General features: G+C 47.2%; 1 pseudogene; it reads left to right on the forward strand.

The window, feature by feature from the left end:
• Nucleotides 1–2433: 2433 nt before the first annotated feature.
• LOC134038043 (RNA-binding protein 25-like) overlaps nt 2434–17663 on the forward strand; it is a 38566-nt pseudogene continuing 23336 nt past the window's right edge.

The following is a 17663-nucleotide window of genomic DNA, read 5'->3' on the forward strand; positions in this document are numbered from 1 at the left end:
TCCCAAAATTGTTGTTCAATGTCTCTCTTTCTCTTCTTTCTTCCTCTCTCTCTCTCGTTCTCTCTCTCAGTGCCACCCTCTTTTACTTCTTCCATTCTAAACAATAATCCGATCTGATGTCTAAACCTCCTCTTCTCTCCACGCCACCCTGTGACTGATTGGTGAACCCATCATGACGTCATCTGACCAATGAGGGGAGAGTAGATTTTGCGTCCTGCGGTCATGTCCCGACATGTAAACACAGCTCCGATGTCATACAGCAGGGAAGCAACCAATCAGGAATTACACAGCACTGTCATAGCGTGGGGAATCAGCCAATCAGGGAGTCAGCCAGCAGGGCGTCAGGGCTGTGCGCCGGCCCTCACTGTCCCCTGTGAAGCCATATTAAACGGTGATTTCATGATCGGAGCTGATGTGATTAGCATCAGGGCTGCTGCTCTTATTAGTCCCAGGTGTGGATCAGAGACGAGAGGGTAAATGTTTATGGTTCTGCTCGGTCAGACGGAAGAAACTCACTCCAAACACTGTAGTTGGGGAGGGGAGGGGAGAGGAGAGGAGAGGAGAGGAGAGGAGAGGAGAGGAGGGGAGGGGAGGGGAGAGGAGAGGAGGGGAGGGGAGAGACACACACACACACTACCAAACAAGCCGACTCAGCAAATACGTACATGGCACAGTAAAACAATACAACAAAAGTTCTCAAAAGACAAAACAGGAAGAAGGAAAATTCGAAAATCATACTCGGTTACAGCATAATCACAGTCCTGCTCATTATTCAACGTTGTGACAACTGAAGCGGAAGGCGGTGAGCTGAAAATCGTTTCCGTGGTTTCCGACCCTTTTCCCAAAGAAACGACTGGAGACACACACACAACAGCCACGGTGTTGTGTGGAACTCATTATGTCGGCCTCAGGGTAAGCCAATTGATCTGCAATTCATTCTCACAAGCGGTAAATCGATGCTCAAAGACATGAAAGCCTCTGTTTTTTTACGACTGGAGTGGAGCTACAGTACCAGAGCCAGGGAACATGGTAATGCAGTCTTGTTTGTGAATCCGTGGGCTTCAGGATGATCAATGTGGTAAAGAGCAGAGTCACATGCCTCAGGGACAGGATTTAGCATGAAAACAATGGAAGGAAATGCATTTTGGTCTCTTTCCCCCTCTCCCTCTCCCTCTGTCTCCCTCTATCTCTCCCTCTCCCTCTCTCTCTCTGTACATCCCTCTCTCACTCCACCACAATTCGTCTTTACCTCCTTAGCAAAGAAGAACACACAACACACACACACACCCCAACACTACAATCTCATCATTGAAAGTACAGTATAAAACTAATGCAATCCTGAGTGGTATTTCTGTCTCGTTTCGTATTGATTGACAAAGCAGAAAGGTAATTATAATTGATTCCAGATGATCCCCTCACACGGTAGCCCACCCTGTGCAGGCTCTTCCTCACCACCAGGAATCTGAATAGGAGGCCGTAATTAGGTCATCCTCTTCCATTTTTAATGATCTCTGAAGCCTGTCCGTGCTGGGAGGTTGGCAGGTACATGTGGTGTCGGCCCGGAGTGATTCATCATCATCGTGCGACGGGAGCATCAGGCACGGACGTTTAATTATCTGACCTTTCATGACCAGGGCGGAGGGTGGGGCGGAGAGGGGTACAGGGGTGCAGGGAGGGGTGTGGGATGCGGTACAGGGGTGGAGGGGATGGACAGGGAGTGGGACAATGAGGGGTGTGATGAGGTTGTGTGTGTGTGTGTGAGGAGGGGGGGGGGTGGGGGGGGGGGCTAGGAACAAGATCTGGATCATTGTGATAATGCTAACAAATACTCTAGAATGATTCTGGGAGAGCAGTTCGAGCAACCAGACTGACCAGAGTGATAAAAACCTAAGATCTGTAACTGCTGGTCATTGCTGTGAGGAAGGTCAAAGGTCAGGGGGTTCCAGCTCTGTTGACCCCTCTAGACTCCTGCAGCTCAGAGCTCATAGTTACTACACAAACCAAGTCACGCTAAGAGATAGAGGCAAAGAGAGAGAAAATGAGAGAAATACTGTAGCTAAATAGAGAGACAGAGAGAGTGAGAGAGACAGAGTGAGAGACAGAGTGAGAGACAGAGAGAGAGAGAGAGAGAGAGACAGAGACAGAGAGAGAGAGAGTAGTTTGGTGTTCCACCTGCCTCACCTCACACATGTAAAATCCTTCATTAGCTACTTGATTGCTCATCCCTGGCCGACTTCTCACAGCAACGTGCATTTGATCCTGTGATTATCCTCTGATGGAATGATTGCATCTGGAGTTTCCAAACTGACACATCTATTTGAACTGAAATAATCCCTTCTCCTGGCTACTGGTTCTGATCAACCTGGAAATAATCTGCACAGCCAAGCAGACAGGAAGGAGGAGCAGGCATGTGCTCGGCCCAACCCCTGAGAGATGGAGAGTAAGAGAGAGAGAGAGAGAGATGGAGAGAGAGAGAGAGAGAGAGAGAGAGAGATGGAGAGTAAGAGAGAGAGAGAGAGAGAGAGAGAGAGAGAGAGAGAGAGAGAGAGAGAGAGAGAGAGAGAGAGAGAGAGATGGAGAGTAAGAGAGAGAGAGAGAGAGAGAGAGAGAGAGAGAGAGAGAGAGATGGAGAGTAAGAGAGAGAGAGAGAGAGAGAGAGAGAGAGAGAGAGAGATGGAGAGTAAGAGAGAGAGAGAGAGAGAGAGATGGAGAGTAAGAGAGAGAGAGAGAGAGAGAGAGAGAGAGAGATGGAGAGTAAGAGAGAGAGAGAGAGAGATGGAGAGAGAGAGGGAGAGTAAGAGAGAGAGAGAGAGAGATGGAGAGTAAGAGAGAGAGAGAGAGAGATGGAGAGAGAAAGGGAGGGAGAGAGAGAGCTAGAGGGATTGAGAGAGTCAGAGGGAGAGAGAGAGAGACAGGGACAGAGATAGTGACAGAGTGTGTCTGGTGATCTGGCTGCAGTCTTGGCTGGCAGGCTGAGTCTGGTCCAGGAGGTGTTGAGCTCCGTCTAGCCAGGCCTGCTGCTGCTGCTGGCCAGGGACTGAGCAGGACACAGACGAGGCCTCAGGCCTGTGAGACCCAGAGCAACACAACCACTTCAGTCACACTGTGTCCTCCACCATCTGTCTGTCTGTCCTGCTTCCTTTACGGCACCCTCGGACTGTTGAAAAACACGTTTTTATGAATTTGGTAAACTGGTAGAAGTTATTCCAATAAAAGAACAATAGAAGCATCCAAGGTCTGTTCTCACCAGTGTGTGATGCTATGATGATTGGATTCACTTGGAATTCAATCTTTGTGGTTGATAAATATAGAGTGCCAGTCATTTGAGCGTGTATGTTGCAGTATGTATGAGCAGGACTGCCGTGGTGTTTGATGCATTCTCTATCATGTGAAGAACTGAAGTGTTAAAACCATAAGCACAGTCGTGGCAACAGAATCAACCTTCACTTAGTCTATAAATAGCGTTAATATGAAACAAATCACAACATATTTTCACACTTACAGAGGTGTCAAATTAAAACCAGCCACTTCGAAACAAATCAAGGATATGATGTCTTGGGAGAAATAAGATAAAAAAACTCTCCCCTCCTATCTGACTAGCAGATTAATAGCCACTGTCTTAACAACTGGCGGTCTTCACTCATCAGAGAGTGTGTGTGTGTGTGTGCGTATGTGTGTTTTATAATACATCATTGTGATCCAGGCGTGAAGGACAGGTAGGGATGGGGAATGTGTCCGTCTCTGTGTGTGTTTGTGTGTGTGTGTGTGTGTGTGTGTGTGTGTGTGTGTGTGTGTGAGTGTATGTGTGTATTGCTATATCTTCCACATGTCTCTGGAATTAAAACTCCCAGGAAGGCAATACGTCAAAGTAAGGTGCCAGGCAGGCAGAGAGGAGAGGGGCCAGGCAGGCAGGGAGACAACAGGAGAGAGGAGGACAGGGGCCGTCGTAAATAACCCACATGACGGGGGTAAATAGAGCCAGCAGTCAAGGAGGCCATTAGAGAAACAGACAGACAAGACAGAACCATGATGCTGTGTAAATAACCTGCTGTTTAGTCATCAGCCCTGACGACGGCATCATCGCCGGCGAGAGAGAGACGGATGATGATGACGATGAGCGACTCGTCGTTCACAAGACGATGAAGAGGCAAATAACATGCAACGATACACACAGTTTATGTCACTCATTTGCCGGGGAAAATAACACGATTTGACAGTGAGGAGCGAGAAGCGAGAGGAGCGCTAGCGGAGCTTTTAAGGGCAGTCAGACTGCGGCGCTACTTTAATACATCACAGGACTAGCAAGCGCCGCGCGCTGAAGCTTCTGCACGCTCTGTTTATGTGTTTGTCTGTTTACGATGCCCCTGGAGCGCTGGTGAATACGCAGCTGTCATGTTGGGGAATCCCCGACGCTGTAATAACACGCAGCCTCTTGTTACGAGGCCAGGTCTCACCAAGCCTCTGCTTCAGTCTCACACAGCCTCTCCCCCCTGCCTTTTACAGCCGATCCCCCAGCCTCTTATAGACTCTCACAGACTCTCTGGCTCAACTGAATGGGAATCAATACACTTATAATGGAGCACGACATGATGTCAAAACATGAATTTCTGTGTGTGTGAATTAGGACGAAGTATCCCTCTAGGCCCAGTTCTAAGAGAGAGATGAAGAGAGCAAGCGAGAGAAAGAGACACTCACACACAGTACGGAGAGACAGAGACACAGAGAGAGACAGAGAGAGAGAGATCAACAGAGAGAACGACAGACAGAGAGACCAGTGTGACTTGTGACTAGTTTTATGTCCCAGGGCCCCCAGGGTCACTAATAAGGATGTGTTTGTGTGGAATGTGCTGGAATCTCTGTGTCTCTCTCCTCCCTCCCTCTACTCTGCTTTCAATTATTTACAATGTCTTGAAAAAGCAGGAAAAAAGAGAGAGTGAGAGTAAGTACTGGAGCTTTTGGACATTCCTGATGCCGTGCTGCACTTTTCTCAGAAACATCATGCATATTTAAAATTAATAAAGAAGATTCCTTATCTTTCATCCTGCCCGTTTAATGTTGGGCAGAAAGAGAGAGTGAAAGAGAGAGGGTCAGATAGAGGGAGGGACAGAGAGAGGGAGGGGGGGCAATGAGAGAGAAATGAAAAAGAGAGGGAGAGAGTGAGAGAAAACTTAAGAGGGGCTTGATAGCTACATTTACTACCACCCAGGCAATTTACAACCAACCACGTTGTCAATAACCGGATCAGTTAAGAGCAGGCTCACATTGCAGATAAAACTGTACATTTGGAAAGTGCATGCATGTGTGTTCACGTCTGTCTGTCTGTGTCTGTCTATATTGTAAAAAAATGGCTAAGTAAAACAGTTTATGTGCAGTATAGACGTCTGTGGGATGAGCAACTGATCACTGGAAAATCTGATGGATTCTGACAACTACACCTTTATCTGTAGTCCTAATCTCTCCTCTCCTCTCCTGCTTTTCTCTCCTCTCCTGTCTCAAGGCCTTGTCTGGCCAAACACTTCGCCCTGAGATCTCTAGCTTCTCCCGCTTAATTGATTCTGCTGGGGCAAGAAAGAAATATATATCTCATTATTTATTTACGCCCCCTTTGATATGTGTGATATTTAAAAAGGGTTAATATGTATAGGGTTAATCCTTCAGGGTGGTTTCAAATTTTAATGAAGTACTGACCAATAAGATAAAATAAAATAACACGAAGTCCACTGCCAGTCGCAGAGGACTCTGCCTCAGAAGTGTGTGTACGTGTGTGTTTGTGTGTGTGTGCATCGTGTTGTGCAGCATGCAAGCACATAAAAAATCCTGGAATCAAAATAACAAACTTTCAGGAAACTTTTTTTCTTTGAGATTTAGGCCCAAATTTCCATTCAACCCTCTGGGGTTCTCTACTCTACGCTCTTCTATAATACCCTGTATAACAGCGCTTCAAGCAATATTCAATATATCCCACAATTAGCAAAAGCAGGTCAACATCAGTCCTGAACAGGGTGAATCATAAGCGCGGGATCCCTAAAACACCTAGTGTCCCTCTGTGTCTTCACACCCCTTCACATGGATGGAGGTGAGTGTGTGTGGACAAATAATGTCGGAGAGAGAGAGAGCATCAGAAACAGAGAGACGGAGAGAGAGAGGTAGGGTGTATAGAGAGACTACAGAGAGCAGTGGAGGAGGCTGAGGAGGTGGAGGAGGTGGAGGAGGCTGCAGTAGCGGGCCGAGGGGCTTCGGTCTCGGCATATTCATAAATCAGGCCTTTCAGGGGGCTGTCAGAGGCTCCATAATGAGGGTCGTTATTCAGGCAGGGTGTCAAAGCTACCATCAGAGAGACCGTCCCGGGAAATCACACTTACTCGGCTCCTCGTTAAATAAACAGAGCAGTATACAAAATGGCAAACAAGGCGCGGGTCAAGCTGATGCAGTGCTGGGGTAGGTGGGCCCCTGGGGCAAGTCCGCCCAGGGGAGTAGCCCTCAGCTGGGGAGATGGATTACATGAGGGCCTCCGCTAAGACTTCTGGAAATAAAGAGAGGGAAGGGAACAGTGGTAAAGATAGAATGAAAGGAGAGATGGATGAGTGAGAGAGAGAGAGACAGAGACAGAGATGGAGACAGGAGTGGTCTGGATATGAGGAGAGCAGGACTACAGAGCGGTTCCGGTCCACAGCGTGCTTGAAGAAATATCACACCCATAAACTCCTAACCCAGATTATTTTGACTGAAATGTCATGTTATACAAAGTTATCACCCTTCGAAATGAGACAATGTGAGAGAGAAAGTCCAGGTTTCCAGTCAGACTAACGAAGCGAGGTTTGACATCTGCAAAACCTCTTCATCTCCTGAGATGTAAAGAGTGCAGTACGGTTTGGAGTGCTACATGTCATACATGTGAATCTGTGAGACTTGATTCTGTAGTAGCTCTGTCTCTTTTACCAGACTCACCCACATACCTGCTGATGGCAGTATCATCAGTGTTGACAAGACAACTTTTTCTACTTCCTCATTCTGATGTCATAGAAGAGTGGGGTGTCGTTGTCACATGGTCGGACGTGAAGGACAAAGCGAACATTATCTTCTGAGGAACAGATGATTTGCCCCTCCACGCTCTCCTCTCTCCTCCACTAACCAAACAGCCAGGAGTAAAGCTCATTGATTTTCAACTCACCTAGCTGAAGGCAAAAGATTAATCTTTTACATGCGCAAGTTTTCGACAGGCTTTCACGCTGTGCGGAGGTCTGCGATAACGCCACCCATTCAACCACACCAATGAATGATTTTGTCATTTCGGTGGTAGCTTGCTGCTGTGTGTTTGTCAGAGTGTATTTGAGGCATAACTGCAGTCCTAATCTCCGCCATCTGTTTCACCGAGGTGTGGAGGAGAGAGAGAGGGAGAGAGAGAGAGAGAGAGAGAGAGAGAGAGAGAGAGAGAGAGAGAGAGAGAGAGAGAGAGAGAGAGAGAGGGGGAGAGAGAGAGAGAGAGAGAGAGAGAGAGAGAGAGAGAGAGAGAGAGAGAGAGAGAGAGAGAGAGAGAGAGAGGGGGAGAGACACAGAGAAAGAGAGAGATAGAGAGAAGACGTTGAAGGAAATGTGTGATGATGTGCTTGTGTGACTAGTCCCCAAGACACACCATGTCTTGGGGACGCGGGGAGAACATATGTTGCCAGGAGCCCTCAGGCTGACATTGAAGATGAGGAAGGACAGGACGTCAAAGCAAATGTTGTCCCTGTAGATGGACTGCCACAGTCCATGCTTCTCTGGCTCTATTGACAAGACTCCTGTGGACCAGACCCAGTTACATGGAGATTTACCACTGTGCTGGGCAGCGAGACACCACACATCCCGTACCTAGGGCCCCTTGACAGGGACTGAAAGAGGACACACGTCCCTTAAACTGGATCATTCCTCCTGATTATCCTGGAGGACATGCTGAAGCAGATGGATCACGGTACAGGCAGTACGCGACCACTGTCAGTTCCACAGACTGGGTTATGGGCTCACACAGCACAATGCAACGCTGAACTCTCCAGGTTTGACTTTGACACCAGACTAAGTGATGCTCTGACTAACCTCAACCCTGTAACCAAGCCCACCACGACGGTTCCAACTGTCATTCTTATCTGACTAAATAACTAAAACATAATTAACGACAAACGCGACGGAAACTTGAATCCAGCAAGTATCACCTCTCCAGCGACTGGCTTTCTTCTTTCACACCGTCTCCAGATCCAGGTAGTGTCAATTCTAAAACAGTCCTCCACATATACCTTGATGGCTTTCATACGTCGACATGATAATTGACCCAGCTTGATATCGCTGAGGTGTTTATCGGAGGCAGGGTCTGCCTCCTCATTACAGCTCCACGGAGGAAGGGCCAAAGGGAGTCTCCGCTCCGCTCCCTTAGCAGACGCCGTCAGGTCACATGATGAATGGCGCCAGGACGGACTGCTGCCATTGGAGACTGCAGGAGGAGGAGAGGGGAGTGGAGGAAGATGAGTAATGACCCAGGAAGCTTCCTGTTTCCCCACAGGAAGACCCTCGCAGATACGGAGAAAGTTGAGCTGAACCATGGAGGAGGAGCGTGTACGTGTGTGTGTTTGTCTGGGAGGAGTGTGTATGTGTGTGTGTGTGTGTTTGTCTGGGAGGAGTTACTGTTCAGAGACTGGGGAAGAGCCTGGTGTTCACCTTCTCATGACAGGTCCCATCATCAAAGTTTCCTAGTTACAGTCCCCCTGCTTCCCTTTGCTGACTGAAGCAACCTAAAGCGATGTTCAAATTCAAACACGTCTCTCTTTCCTATTCCCTCTTTCGTTTCTGAGTAAGGATTCGGAACTCTCAATGGAAAGACAAGCGCTCCGTGAGGATTCGACCGAAACGAAGGGTGGGTTCCAGCGATCGTGGGGAAAAAAACCCCCAACAAATGGCGAATTTGCAAATTAACTTTGACTGCTCAACAAGGAGAGTGTGTTGACAGGGGAGAGGCTGATCTGATTTACTGGCTCCAACCAGCACAGGGAGAGACAGAGAGGCAGAGAGACAAAACAAATTTAATCATCTTTTTCCATCAAGAGGAAAATCTTAGCCTTTCCCTCACAAAAGACCCCCCTGGCTTAAATCAATTGCAAACAAACCTGATTCTGCAGCATGAACGCGAGGGAAGTAAACAGTAGCTTTCAATTTAATTCAGCGCTTTGCCCTGGGAGAGGAAACTTTCATCTATCACTTTCATGTGCCTCTGAAGGCAGCCGTAACTCAGGCAGGAGAGGAGGTGCTGGCTGGCAGGCTGACAAGGAAGGAAACTCAGTAAATACAGCTCAACAAGGCTCCGCTGTGACACAGTGAGAGTGTGTTTACGGCAGTACACTTGACATGCGGCGGGGTACACACACACACACTTATGATAATGAATCTCTTTTATAGCTGCTTACAGGGTGGTACTACTTGACTTGACTTGAACTGGGTCTAGTGAGACATGAAAGAGGAGAGGAAGGGAAGGACACGGATATTTTGGAAAGATAATCGTGCTGTGGTTGTGAACTGACAAAGTTCACACGTAACATGAAGGGTTGTTTTCAGACAACAGAGTATACACACACACACATTCACAACATCATGCTGATGTGCTTCCTTCCATGTTTGTAAACACTTCTGTTAGCGGCTCCAAGATGTGAGAAACTTCTCAGCTCTGTGGAGAACGTGATCCTGGAATACTTCCCAACTCGACGCTTTAGTACCTCTGAGATAACCACTCACTCAGTACAACCCCTGCTGTGTTAGAAACACAGGCTCAATAGAACCCCTGCTGTTAGAAACACAGGTTCAATAGAACCCCTGCTTCAGTGTTACCCTAGTTCTGAGACATCAGGATGATCCTAGCCTCTCATGAGAACAGAACCAACCATATCTTGGATAGTTGAACAGAGTAGAAGCCTTTTTCCTGTGTGTCTATGGTGAACCAGCATCAAGTCTGTTCCTACCCAGCCTGCACCCTGGCCTGTTGAGTCTGCCAGACACAGGCTGACTGAACATGGACTGATGACAGGCATTAGCATACAGTAGGTAGCTTACCTATGTGTGTGTGTGTGTGTGTGTGTGCAGGAGACGTCTCCCCACTCACTCAGACCACTTCCCTTCTACTTCCTGTCATTAAGACACTCTCAACTTCCTCCCTCGCTGCTCTCCTCCACCCCCCCCCCCCCACCCCACCTCCATTCCTTCCTTCCGTCCTTAAAATATTCTCAGCAGTTTTTTGTCAATCCACTAATAATTCAATTTAGCAGGACCAGCGGAGAGCCTGCCATTAGCTGGGGGGACGTGATTTAAGATTGATGACTTGGGTCTCTGGGGAGTCTGCTCCTGGCTGGGGGACCCGGTGTTCGGCCCCGGCTCAGGACTGCACCACGCGTGGGAGTCAGGCGAATTAGACTTCTGAATTGATTTTCTCCAAATTTGAGCTGACTAAAGTGACAAGTCGCAGCTGTGAGCGACTCACCGCCAGGGCTGGCCTGTCTCCTCCAGGCTCCTCAGTGTCACACCACGGTGGCAACGCCATGCAAGGCACCCCCCCCCCCCCAACACACACACACACACACGTGTACACGCAAATACACAATCAGACGCACGCACATCGAGACACACGCAGTCGCTCGAGTGAGTATACGCACAGAAATACACAATCGCACACACACACACACAGGGGCGAAAGGAAATCACACACACAAACACACAATCGCTCCTCCTCCCCCAGTGACACTGCGCTGCACTGTGCTGCTCACCCATCAAACTCCAGTCAGTGACACAAATTACACCGGAGTGAGCAGAGCTCTGCTAGGCTCTGTCACACACGCACACACACACACACACAACGCTTCGCTCAGCATAGCACCTGGGCCACAGTACACCGATGACAAGGAACAGGTCAACATGATGACATTGGTGAATAATTCAAGAGAAAACAGTGGAGAGAGATGGAGAGAGAAAGAAAGAGCAGGAGCAAGAGAGAGAGAGATAGACAGACAGAGAGACGGAGAGAGAGATAGACAGACAGACAGACAGACAGAGAGAGAGAGAGAGAGAGAGAGAGACGGAGAGAGAGAGAGAGAGAGAGAGAGAGAGAGAGAGAGAGAGAGAGAGAGAGAGAGAGAGAGAGAGAGAGAGAGAGAGAGAGAGAGAGAGAGAGAGAGAGAGAGAGATGAATAGGTAAGAGGAACACGTCAGTTAAAATGCATACAGTCCTGGTAAATGTGGAGTCGCACTCACCTTGTCACACCACACACTGGCTGCTGGACACATTAAGATGTATTGGGCAGGAGTTGCCAGGTAAACCTGTTGACATTTCTAACGTAAAAAAACTCACTCTTGTCTTTCACATGCACTGTCAATACATATATCGATATAGATATAACCTGTTATCAACGCGATTAAACATAACAATTATAGATCACAGGATAAAATGTATTAATTGGTCGTAAACAAAATGACACGGTTTTCTTCTTTAGTTGTGTTCTCTGTTCTGGTCTGAGGGTCCAGTACAGACTGAGACGAACGTCTCCTGCTGCCTGACAGGACCTGGGAAGTCTTAAAGAAACGGCAACAAACAGTCGGTTAAAAACAGCCTCTGATGACTGAACGCTGGAATTGGTTTCACGCTCCAACGCAGCCTTTAAGACAAAAGCACCTTGGGAGATAATTACAGTGTCAAGCATCCATCGCCTGAGAGGCTGACGATTGGCCAATATTTAGCTTTAATTAAATCAAAGCAGAAATGTAATTTCTCCTGAGTGATCTTTACACAGAGTGGAGTCAGAGAATACAATATGGCCGCCTAATGCGTTTCCTTTGTCCCTGTCAAAAACCCTATAGCTTGTTGTGAACCTCTAGCCTCACAAGCACGCACAGACACACGCATGCACACATACACACGCATGCACACACACACACATGCACACACACGGCCTCTGGTTAATTTCACTCATTGAAAGTGAACTCATCTCAAAGCGTTTTAAGAGATCGGAAGTCTGACGCGTAAAAGGTTGCAGTTGTATTCATATATTTATTTACGTAGCTATCTCTTCTACAATTTAACATATCATCTAAACATATTTAATCAATACAGCATCACTAACATTAGTCTGAGAAACAGCTGCTATAGTAAATCTCACAAAGTGGCACAGGACTAATGTAATAGAATAATCAATGTCTAGATGGTGCATACAAACTCTATACTGTAGTCTACATACTCAGATATTGAATTACTATCAACTAACCTCTCCTTTACTTTGGAAGATCCAGGCAAATGGTTGAGCAGTGAGGGAATCGGGCTACCAATCAGAAGGTTGCCGGTTCGATTCCTGGCTGTGAAAAATTGATGTTGTGTCCTTGGGCAAGGCACTTCACCCTACTTGCCTCGGGGGAATGTCCCTGTACTTACTGTAAGTCGCTCTGGATAAGAGCGTCTGCTAAATGACTAAATGTAAATGTTTCCATGAACAATCCCCTCCAGTCCCTGCAGAACCACACACAGCACAGCCCCCCTTCACTGCCACCTGGCTCTGATTGGCTCTGAGATGGAAGCCGTTACATCAACTGGGACATGAAGGTGCAAACACTTTAAACCAAGTACGCAATCACTCTGTGTAATCTCTGTTCTCCTATTTATGAAGGGCAGGGTAATGTGCTGTAGACTGAATCAGGGAAAAGAGGAACACGGCTCCTTGTTTGGGCCTGTCTGGAAACTATGTGCTGATAGCAGATCTCCTCCCTGGCAACAGTCAGATCCTGCACCTCTAGTCAGCTCTTGCCCCACCCAGGGGGAAATCTTCCCAACCCAGCATTTGAATATAAAAAAAGTGTGACATTCTCACTGATGTGTGTGTGTGGGTGTGTCTGTGTGTGTGAGAGAGAGTTGAGATGAACAGATGATTGAACACTGTAGAGACAGGGCCTGTGAGAGCTGGTCTTGGTGTGTGTTAGATCGCTTGTGGTAAAGTTCAAGTGAGGAAGGCTATCCAGGGTACTCAGGCTATTGATGATGTTGAGCACATACCTCTGGGTGCTGTTTTAATATGTTGTGGGAGCAGTCAGTGAGGGGTTTCCGTCTTTCATTAGCCAGTGGCTATGGCTGCTGTGTGCCTCTCTCCAGACCAGGGAATTAATAGCAGCAGGTTCTGTTTGGTCTGCCGGGTGGAGCCAACGAACAGGGAAAGGTCAACACAAAATTAATATGGGCATTAATATTCCTAATGCAAACTTGCGCGCAAATCGTGTCGTAGTTTTGACTGAGGTCTGCACAAAGTTTAATAAGCGCAAAGGCCTCTGTGTGTGATCTGTGTGCTGTGTACCTGGAAGTTCAACACAAGCGCGCGCGCACACACACACTAGGAGTAACTGTGGCAAAAAAGTGTCGTGCCACACTATAAATGTCTAAGATGCTACTGATTAGTGGAGTTCTGTGTTTCTGTGGAGAAGCTCAGTTTAATTGATTGTAAAACAGTTTAAAAGTGCCTGAAGAGCAGAGACTGAAAGGTTGCCGGGGTGTTCAAGGATTTAATTACTTATCTGATGCGGTGAGGGATTTGACTCGACAAATTCCTTTAAACTGAAGAATGCTGTATGTAAACATCAAGTCTGGAGCTACACTGTTTTGTTAAAATACAGAACCAGAAACATTTCTAAAATTCTTCCTTGCGCAGCTGAAATTGAACTCTGCACACCTCAATACATATTCAATCTTTTCATTAGCATGGCAGCAGAATCTCAATTAAAAAGACACCACCAAAACAACTTGGACATTGAAGCAATTATTTATAATTAAAACATTTTAAATGGTATAGACGAAATTACCATTTGAAAACAAACAGAATAAAAGAAACGTAATGATCTATTTATTCATGATGAAGTGGGGGCTGTGCCTGTGTCTGGCTGCCTGGATACCTACCTGCTGTTATTGATGAGGCCGGTTGTTTAGGAATGCGCACCGCACATGTGTCTAATTAATCCAGCAGACAATTAGATATTGTTTCAATTCGCAGCTGAGTGCAATTAGCAGCGGGCGGCTCGCATATGCTGGCGACGGTACAGATTAGGCACTGAGAGGGCTTGTTAAAATCTCTAACCCAAGGCCACTTGTGCACAGTTCACCCTAATGATCTTCTAAACGCTGTTGATGGGGAAATAATCCATTTTCGTTTGTAAATTGTGCATTCAGACTTTTTAAAAACCTGATTAACCCAATCACGAACTACTTTATTTACACCATACACTCATTACCTCACCGTGGCACAATTAACAAGACAGGTGTTTCCTGGTCCCGTAAACAAAGAGGATGTCACACAGCTCTGCCGTGTAGCTTTCCCTCACTCCGTCAGCGAGTCAGTCAGGGCCCAGGGGACTCACTCTCCACCAAGTCTACAACTTTTCCAACGTGTGATTTATTTGACAAGCTGGCCAGGAGAATTCCTCTCCTCCAATCTGCCTCTCATTTGGTCTGTTTTCCTGCTGGCTTCAATGCCATTCAGTGGTGAAGAAGAGGCCCATTATTTTCTCTTCACAGAGGGTTTTTCTCCACGTCCTGTGGCATACATCTGAGAATCCATTTGTGCTAGTTGGAGGAGTGGGCTGAGGAGAGGGAGCACTAAGCAGTGCCCTGTCTAGGTCTGCTGGACTGTTTTTGCCACAGCCGTTGTTGCCTGGGTGATGCTTCATGGACCGCACTGACCTTCTGCAATTTCCAACCGTCAATCTGAGACCCCCCCTCCTCCTCCTCCCCCCTCCTCCTCCCCCTCCCTCTCTTTGTAGATGTGCACATCTTTTTATTCTAAATCCAGTCTCATTATTGTTCCTGTCCACTGGCCAGCAGGAAAAAGCCCCGCTAAAGTTGGAGACTTAATTGAGCGAGTCTTTCACACTGTTGGGTCCGAGGGTTCGCATACCCAGCCTGGCTGACTGGCTGCCTGGCTAGCTAGCTGGCTGGCTGGCCCAACAACTAGCTTGCCCTTGCATCTCCATCACTACTTGTACTTGCCTAGACTGAGGATGCGATGCCTGGCTGAGGATGTCTGTCTGCCGGACTTCACTTGAGCATTCATGTCTGGGCCTGGCTGCCTCCTCTCATTACAGACAGCAGGAGTGTCAGAGGGGAAAGCAGACTCTATAATGTAATCTGGACATTTGAAATTTTTTCCTTTCCCTAATGATGGTTCTGACTTATGTAGCTGCCTAACAGTCCTCAGTCCTATCTGCTTCACACGTCGAGGGTGAAGAAGGCCCTGGAAACCCTGTTGCATTATGGGAAATGGATTTGAGGCTCAGATGAAAGCTTTGAAGCAGCATTGCCTGTGTTTCACAGTAATGGAACAGATAAACATTTACAGACAAAAGAAACGTTTCCCTTATTTTCCCCTGTGAATCGCGGTGACGAGTAAAGGTACTTCTCCGTTGCCTAGGAAGACTGTTAGCTTCTCAAGGGATCCAGGTGGATGTCTGCTCCCAGACACTATTTGGTTAACAGGCCTAGATAACCAACATTTCCACCTATTTGAATCACTTTGAGTCTCTCTCTCTCTCTCTCTATCTCTCTCTCTCTCTTTCTCATATTCATTCCCCTAAACTCCAGAGTTGGAGTGGTTCGCCCGAGGCAGAGGAAGCGATAATGCGAGCCCTGGAGAGCCATTGGCTGGGAGCTAGCGCCAGCGCCGAGCTGAGCGCAGGAGTCTCCTCTGTTCTCCGGGAGGCCGTCAGGGAGGCTAAACGGAGGAGGGATCGCTTATTAGACCATCTGCCTGATGTTAATTAGATTATCGGAGATAAAGAGAAGGAGTTTTCTTTTTACATTTTAATGAGATAATGTGTCAGGCGATTGCAGAATTGAAGATGGATGTAATTTCTTTTTTTCTCTGGCGAAAGCACATTTCCGACTGTAAGGGTTTTCAGGTGAAAGAGTAGAAATGAACAGATGCAGCGTGATGATTAATAGTGCTTATCTGGAAACATCTTGCCCACATCAGGAAAAAAAAAACTAAGTCTGGTGGTTTCTTGTGCTTCCTGTATTGCGTGAGCATAAACGTCCTCTACCCCGTTGCTGAGAAATGTCAAACTAAAGAACAGACGCTGATGAACCTGTCTAAGTCTGATAAGTCTGTCGCGGCGTGTTTCTTTCAGGAAGAACTCGCCAAAAAACTCATCTCTGACTGAGGCGCGTCACTCGGTCAGCCTGCATTTGCAGGCAGAGTCGTGGACGGCCGCGAGACTAAAGGCGAGGTCAGATGAGCTTCAGAAGTAGGGATATTCTCAGTGTCTAATGAGAAGGAGAATATTGATCAGGGGCTGTCACCAGAGAAGAACATAAAAGTACACATTCAATAAAGGACTTCATATCGCGTTCAGCTAGTGTAAAGGTTAAGTGCTGAGGAATATTGCCAGGATCAATAACCGTCTGCAACTTGGTGTATGGTGGTTTGGCTGGCGCTAGCCTCGATCACCCTGCTCTCATCTACTGGAGCCACGTGGGGGCAACGCAGGGCCCAGGAAGTCTTGCTTGGTGAATCTGTTTAAAACAAACACTAATTGCACATTTACAGCCAACTACTTCCAGAAACGTCCAACAATAAAGTGTCTCCAGCCATCGGCATCACCGCATCATAAATGGATTCTCATTAAGATTTACAAAACCTATATACAGTACACCCGCATAACCAACTCAATTTCCCCGTCTGCGATGGTACGAGAGCAGCTCCTTAAGCAAGACAAATGAAGGGTTTGCAGCGCAGAGTAACAACATTAACTGGCTAATTAAACAACAATGGAGGATGCGGGCGCTTCGCAGACGTAATTATGCAATGTGGTTTAATGAAAAGGTTAACTATGCGGAAGAAATAGGACGTCTGAGTGTAGCAGCCAGCCAGCCGACCAACCGGGAACAGCTCCCCAACAAACACTTCCGTGCTATTTGTCTCCCAGCTTAACAAGCTGCGGTTATATCTGCTCTATGGTGTCCTGATGGAGATAGGCCACTTCACAGTTGAGTGCACAGTGAAATGGAGGGAGAATTTGCATTATGAGACCTATTGTGTTATATTCAGATGTCTGGCACATTCACAGAAGCAAACCTAATATAAAATATTTTCTGTGGTGTGACTTCTTGTAACACATATCAATTTCCTTCATGATCCAGAACCACAATGTGTTTGATGTCAAGGTAATATAGCCATTTTAAATGGCCCCACGTGAGCTAGTTGGGGGAAGATGGTTTCAGATCCTACGTTGTGAAGTGCTTTACCAGGACTAGGAGGCTCAGGTTTCAGTTTCTCAGGGAGTCAGGTGGCTGAGCGGTGAGGGAATCGGGCTAGTAATCCGAAGGTTGCCAGTTCGATTCCCGGTCATGCCAACTGACGTTGTGTCCTTGGGCAAGGCACTTCACCCTACTTGCCTCGGGGGAATGTCCCTGTACTTACTGTAAGTCGCTCTGGATAAGAGCGTCTGCTAAATGACTAAATGTAAATGTTTCCCACTGAAACGATGAACGTGGTCTTGGTGCACGCCATCTAGAGCCCGACGCTCGGCCACCTCCATTTTAAAATCAAGGTTTTAATGAGGCGCCCAAGTTTTTATCGTTAACTGAGAGAGGGAGATGGAGAGAGGAGAGAGAGAGAGTGTGAGTGAGT

The sequence above is a fragment of the Osmerus eperlanus genome, chromosome 17 (assembly GCF_963692335.1).
Source record: "Osmerus eperlanus chromosome 17, fOsmEpe2.1, whole genome shotgun sequence".
In the NCBI taxonomy this organism is placed as follows: domain Eukaryota; kingdom Metazoa; phylum Chordata; class Actinopteri; order Osmeriformes; family Osmeridae; genus Osmerus; species Osmerus eperlanus.